Genomic DNA, 7,163 nt, shown 5'->3' with positions numbered 1-7,163 from the left:
GATCTGTCATGGAGGCTTCAGGGTCGGATCTGACCACTTGTCATTCATACGTGTGGTGTAGAGGAGCTCGAAATACTTCTTAGCATCGATTTCTAATAGCTTTTTAAAAACCTAGATCCTCATACCCACCTTATAGGAGTTTGAAACGGAAACAAGGTCAGGATGTGCATCGTGACTGATCCACACAATGGGACAGAGGGCTCGTCGAGTCCCCACAGTGACAGAGCCCACACTGCTTTCGAGTAATGAAGGACAATTAAGATAGCTCTCTAATTTCTCACAAAGATCACGCTCTCTCTAAAACAACCCAATTAAGTCTAAAGCCAGGTGCATTTATGTGTACCTAAAAAAAAAAGTTTAAAATAATGATTAACTTTTAACTTCGTCCAGCTCTCAACAAGTAAATTAGCTTTTTGTGAAAACTATGTGCCATTTAGTTAGCTGTATTTTACTTGTAAAATGTCCTTGCTCCATCGTGTGATTGAATACATGTCTAGCACTATGACAATAATATAACATATTCTTCATCTTCCGCCACCTAACAAAACGTAGACCTTTTCGCTCGTAGAGACCAGGCGATCATATATTCCACTGTAAGCCAGCAAGTCAACCCCTACTGTCCTCTCCATGGAAGGGTCCGCGTCTGTTTCCAGGTCCTGACTCCGCCCCTCAGCCCAACTCAGGTCTAGAAGCCTCTGAAAGATGTTGTCCAGAGTTCAGCTTGCCGGATAAAACGAAGGAAGCCCGGTTCAATTAGTTTCAGATGAATGATGACTGATTACTTACCGTGTGTTCATACAATGTGTTTAGTATGTCTATGTCCCAAATATCCCGTGGGGAATACGTAGAGTAAATAATTACTCATGATTTACCTGAAATTTGAATTTAACTTGGTGCCTTGTATTTCTCTTTGCTAAATCTGATAACTGTAAGAAGAAGACAATAATTACTTTAGAAGAAGCATACAAAACAAATATTTCCACAGTAGCACCTTATATTTTCATTGAAAAATAAATAGATCTCTGGTCCGCTAGAAATGCAAGGCCGATCAACCCATGAAGAATTTTACGCAAGTGGCGGGACGAGAACCGGCCCTCCCCCGAGAGGCGGGCTGTGCCCCCTGCTCTTGGCCTGCTGCCCAATGATGTAAATCCCGTGAGCGATCGACTCAGGAGATCGCTAAGGCTGGCGGTTTGGGGGTGGTGTCAAACACAGACACCTAGAGGTGGAACTGCTCCGAAGTCTAACTGATGTCTCGCCAAGGCACATTTTTTAAAAAAACGTATCCCCACCTTCTGAACCACAGCTGCTTGAACCAGGCGCGGGGACCATATTTATTTTCCTCCTGTAACCGGACTTGAAGCGTGCAAAGCCACGCCGTCTGGTGGGGCTCCCTCGCCCACATGCCGCCTTCGGAACTAGAAAGGGTCACCCTTCCTAGGACGGCTCGACCCGGGGGGCCACAGCTTGGCAGAACTAGACGTACGCTGAGCGTCCTGGGCGGACAGGCCCTCGTGCGGACCGGCCCGTACCGCGCTGGGGCTGCCCGGCTGTGCCACCTCACGCCGAACAGAGCAAAGCCCGGGAGGCCGGGCGTCCGAACCCTCTGGCACCCCTTTCGCTTCTAAATTCTAAACCTCTTCGACACAAAGGTTTATTCCTGTCATTTTGTTTTCTAGAACATTCTGGAATCTTTATAATAAATTCCTGCGCTTTGCTTAAGGTAGCTCGAGATCATTGCTGACGCTTGAAAACAAACTAACAAAAAACTGTAATGAGTTCCATGGATACTGACGATGAAGTAGTGTCTCAGGTGTCGCTGGCAGATGCGCATAGGATTCTGGCAGTAACCTGTGTCGCGCCGACATTCGAGCACAGCCATTCGAGCACAGCCACGTGCCCTCCTCCGCCCCGGGGCTGCTCCCGCTGTCAGAGGCTGACAAGGCCGTCAGCGAAGAGGGGGCCTCCAACCGCATGGGTGTGAACCGCATTTCCGTTCACACTCCACGCAGAGCGAGTGCCTCGGACCGGACTGCGAGCCGTGCTGCCCGGCATAAAATGCCTCTTCTCGCTTCGGAGCGACGTTTAAACATAGAATTGTAGAGGGGGCAAAAAGAAAGAATCAGAAGCTTTTATACAAAAGCCAGGAGACCAGGAGACCACCTAGGAAGACCAGGTGCTGTAGGCATGAGAAACGGCGACACGGCAGAACCGAGACGGAGGCAGAGGAGCGCGCGAGGGTAAGCACGAGGCCGGAGTCACCCGGTGGCCAGCGGGGGGCAGGCTGCGGCCGCGTCAGAGGCTGCGGCCGCGTCAGAGCTCGCCAGGCTTCTGTTTCGTTGCTGAGTTTGGTTTTGTTTTCAGGAGTGCGGGGGGAAGCTTCGCTTTCCCGTTAACGGTGGCGTCCCGGGGCTTCGCAGACCCGTGTTCACAGACGCGCTTGCCCGCCTTCCGGTTGGCAGTGCAGGGACTTGCGTTTGTATGGGAGAGGCACACGGCTCGCGACGTCCTTTGTGTAGTTGTGTTGACAGTGGCCATCCCCACAGCCGAGAGGATGTCCCCACTGTGGCTCGGCGTGTGGCAGACGGGTCCCCTTCTTACAGTGACAATCATGGTTCGGGTATAAGTAAATACTTGGCCATCGGAAAAAGACCACTACTTGAATCTGAGCTAAGAAATCTAGAATAGGTTAAAGTGTCGATATCTACTTTCTTGTACTTATGCTCGGTCTCATTTTACATTGACACAATTTCCGAGCGTGAGTTTCTTGCCTTCGTTGGGTTGATTTGTACATTTTCTCTGACACATAGTCACGTAGAAAACAAAAATGTGCATCTTTGTAGCATCACATATGAAACGCTCAGCGCAGGCTCTGGGATCCGGGAGACCTGTATCGAAGGACGGCTGCGTGCGCCTTCTGGAAGCTGTGACCTACGGAAGCAAACAATCGAATCTCATTCGATCAAGTGGACAGCAGGTCCAAGCCTCGTCTGTCACGATTGTTGAGAGGATTAAAAATGATGGACGTAAAGTGGTTAGCCACGTGTTCGTCCCACAACGAATGCTACAGGAACAGTGCTTACCACGGGAGGAATGTAGAAACGCAGATCAGCCTGGAAACTTATTGTAGGGTCCCATTTTTAATAGAGAAGGTGACTGCCGGTGAGGCGGGCAGTGCAGAGGAGCCGGCCAGCAGGTGGAACAGTCCGGCGCCATCGCGTCACTGAGCACTGAGGTCCTGGTGTCCCTCGATGCTGGCGGGTGTGCGTCGGAGGCAGTAAACCCTAATGGGGGTTTTCATACAGGTGTTTTTAACACAGAGCCTACAGGACGTGGTCTCGTGGTAAATGGGGACCAGGAGGAAGAGATCAGACATCACTCCAACGACGGAGTCTGAAAGGGTGGGGAGGGGGCGCAGTAGCAGAAACCGAGACTTTGCGAAGGACGTGCTTCCGCTTCGAGGCGTGAAGTCAGAGGTAGGAAGGAGCACCTGGTCTATGGCCACGCCCCCCGGACACGCCTGATCCCGACCGATCGCGGAAGCTAAGCGGGGTCGGGCCTGGTTAGTGCTTGGATGGGAGACCACCTAGGAAGACCAGGTGCTGTAGGCGTAAAAAATGAGAAAATAAAGAGCGAGCACCTGAGCCTCCAGGGCCCGGCCCTGCTGTGGGTGGGACCGCGTGCCTCCCGCCCCGCCCTCCGGGGAGAGGCCCAGATGGAAAGAAAGAGGGAAGGAAGAAGAACGAGGCAGAAAAGCGAGTGAGGCTGGCACAACCGTGGCAGCTGGAGACCCAGGAGAACCGGAATGGGAGACCCAAAGGAAACAGGTCTCAGGAAGAGGTGGCAGCTGGCCTGTAGCATTCTACAGATTCCCGCAAGGACGAGGTGGGGGTGCCAGGATTTGGTCCCTGGGGCCCTTGGTCGTTGGAGGGCCCTGGGGCAGAGGGACGGAGGCAGCGTGCACAGACGCACACAGGGGCAGCGGCAGCGGCGGCGTGAGCGTGAACCCTCTTGACACTCCACTTGCCCGCCTCTTGGAAGCGCAGGCTTGGAGTTCCGAGAGCAGCCCGGGGACATCGCGGCACTGGAACATCCGGAGCGGTCAGAAGCCGGCCCTACGCTTCCCCTTGCTGGCGGTCAGATCCGCAGATCCCAAGCAGACAAGACATGGGAGGAAACAAGCAGCTGAGGCCAGGCCGAGGGCGAGGCCCCCCAGGGAGACAGGAGGGAGATCAGGGCTCCGCGGTGGGAGGCGGAGGTGACGACCACACAGGCCAACTCCCCTATCCCTCCGCTAAAGCAGCCGTCGACTGGCTAACAGTGCCCGACACTTAGGGGTCGTGTGGCCGACTAGTGAAGCAGGGGATTCAGCTGGTGTCCCCTGAAGACAGAGGCCTGTCACCATCTGTTCGCTCCGCGCTGCCCCTCCGCCTAACAAGCACCGGCCGATCCGGCTCGCCTGCCGCCACCCACGCGCAGGCAGACGGCGAGTGAGCACCCAGCCGTGGCGACGCCTGTGCCATGTGGCTGGGGGGCCGGCTCTGGGCTCGCTGGCCCAGCTGCGACCCGTTACCTCGTCACTCCACTCTGGGCGCTCAGGCTGTCCTCCTCCCTCATGTAAAACGAAGGTGACGGACACAGGCCCGAGTCCTGCGAACTCAGCACCTGCCACCTGCTGTCATTACCTTAGGCACCGCCTAACGCGGGACCAAACTGGCCTTGCTCCCAGTGGAAGTGAAGTTGTTTGAACATTTGGGGCCCAGCTTTCTCATCCAGACGGTGACAGTACGTTCCTTACGTGACTGCTGTGAAACGCTGCCGTCACAGAGCAGCGGGCAGTGTTCCCCGACCCTGTCCCCCGTCACCCAACAAGGAGATCCCAAAGAGGAAACGCTGTGTTACAAATTCTGAACTTCCTCTCGATTCTGGAATACATGTACCGATTCCTGGCCACGTGCAAATTCAAACGTTTCATGTCTCTATAGCATTCATTGCTCTTATTACACAAATAAAATGTATTCAGGGAAGGAAAATCCAGAAAGACTGCGAAAATTCACTCATATTTCTACCCTCAAAGATAACCACAGTGACGATTTAGGAAGTTGTCCTTTGAGAATTTTATCTATCTGTTGATGGCTCCATCCACCCATCCTCCATCCCTCCATCCTCCACCCATCTGTCTGTCCGTCCATCAGTCTATCCCTTCATCCCTCCATCCCTCCATCCCTCTATCCCTCCATCCCTCCCTCCCTCCCTCCATCCCTCCATCTCTCCATCCCTTCATCCCTCCATCCCTCCATCCGTCCATCCCTTCATCCCTCTATCCCTCCATCCCTCCATCCCTCCATCCCTCCATCCATCCTTCCATCCACCCATCCTCCATCCATCCATCCTCCACCCATCCGTCCGTCCGTCCATCCCTCCATCCCTCCATCCCTCCATCCCTCCATCCCTCCATCCCTCCGTTCATCTAAACGTAAATCCTTCGGTGGCGCCACACTGCCCACCCAGTTCCGAGCTCCCCGTGAGAGCCTCAGTCCCTCCGGCAGCCTCATTTCGGTCCTGCCCCAACCACACTGGACCTCATTTGGTTCCTTGAATGGCCTTGTTCCACCTATTAGCATGCTTTCCCTGGACTTTCTTTTATCTAGTTAATTCCTACTTATCTTTCAGATCTCATTTTGCTCATCCTTTTTCAGAAAACCTTTGTCTTCCCCACCAGGACAAATAGTCCACATTCTCACAGCTCCCGACATTCTTCCTTTATAGTACTGAAATTTTTATGAATGGCTGATTTAATGCCTAGCTCCGCACTCAAAGATAAGCCATGTAAAAGTGGGGACACTATTCTGCTCTGCACCCTCTGAATGCTCGGCCTAATACGCAAACATGGTTCACAGAATAAATGTTGCACGTTAACGGCACAGCTCTTCACCGCGAAGCCGCTGGAGTTCCGCGCTTTATTTTCTGTTTGTTGATGATCTGCCCAGTTTAATTACCTCCACCTTCAAAAACACCTCTTCACTCTTAATTTGAGGGCACACATTCTCTGTTAAATGAACCAAATAGTTGTGAAGAGGAAGTGTTGCTCACAAATAGGGTACTAATTGAAGCTTTTTGCCCCATGGGTATAATAAGCAAAGTAGAAAAGCATTCAAAAGGGGAGGCTTGCCAAGAGGGTGTGCCCGGCCCGGGACCTCCAAACGTCCGGCTCCCCGTGAATGGAAGCGCGTGCGTGTGCGTGTGCGTGCACGCACAGGAGGGAGGGAGGATGGTAAACTAGCTCTTTCCTGCATTTTTTTTTAGCTCGGACCATATAGAGTCTTGTTCTGACTACAGCTGAGCCATTCCACCACAAAGCTAACTCTCAGTCCCCTCACTAAGGGAAATTAATCACATGGAAAAATAAAATATAGTCATAATCCAAATCACCTGTTTCCAGGCATTAATTGTAATCTACCCATAAGCTTCAGGTTATGGTGCTATTTTACACTTTAACGGTTTTACTTGTTCTGTTTTAGATAGGCTGGGCCGGCCCACACAGCCAACAGGGACCTCAAAACGCCAGGCCTTCAAGAAGTAGACATTTGTCCTCCAAGTCTGGAGCCAGGAGCCCGGGGAGCAGCAGCTTCCCCCTCGGACGTCTCTGGGGACCAGGGGACAGTGCTCTGCCATGGTCAGCACTGTCGGCAGGGCTGCCTTCCCGGCCACCCCTAAAGTGTGAAGAAACCGGAGTGGGCTCGGGGTCTGTACCCCCTGGGGGTGTCTGCGTCCCTTCCCCTCTCGGCCCTCTGTGGAGGTGGGGCGGGCTGTCGGCGTGTTCCACCTGCGGGCTCCAGAAGGCTGGCACGGCTTCGGGGCTGCCTGGCCACGCGCACTTCCTCACGGGGCGAGGAGCTTTTTAAAAGCTCTTCTCTGTGCTTTTGAAGGAATGCATGAGCAGACCCATAACCAACTTCTGGGAAGTAAATAAGCAGAGAGTTAAATATCAAAGGCCTCGGTGATCTAGGATATAAATAAGCAGTATCTGGATAATAAATTTAACAAACACTAATTAATTAGCTGGGCCTGCCATGCAGATGAGACAGCAGGTACTGTGACTATGCAGGATTGGTTCAGAATTGGTCTAGAATATTAAGAAAATATATTTAGGATGTAGCATG

At 52.7% G+C, this 7,163-nt stretch overlaps 1 pseudogene; it reads left to right on the top strand.

Moving 5' to 3' along the window:
• Positions 1-3,493: 3,493 nt before the first annotated feature.
• Positions 3,494-3,611, top strand: LOC111729813 (annotated as a pseudogene).
• The last annotated feature ends 3,552 nt before the right edge of the window (positions 3,612-7,163 follow it).

This window comes from Pteropus vampyrus, unplaced genomic scaffold (genome assembly GCF_000151845.1).
Source record: "Pteropus vampyrus isolate Shadow unplaced genomic scaffold, Pvam_2.0 Scaffold282, whole genome shotgun sequence".
Taxonomy (NCBI): domain Eukaryota; kingdom Metazoa; phylum Chordata; class Mammalia; order Chiroptera; family Pteropodidae; genus Pteropus; species Pteropus vampyrus.
This window is presented reverse-complemented; position numbering and strand designations above follow the sequence as displayed.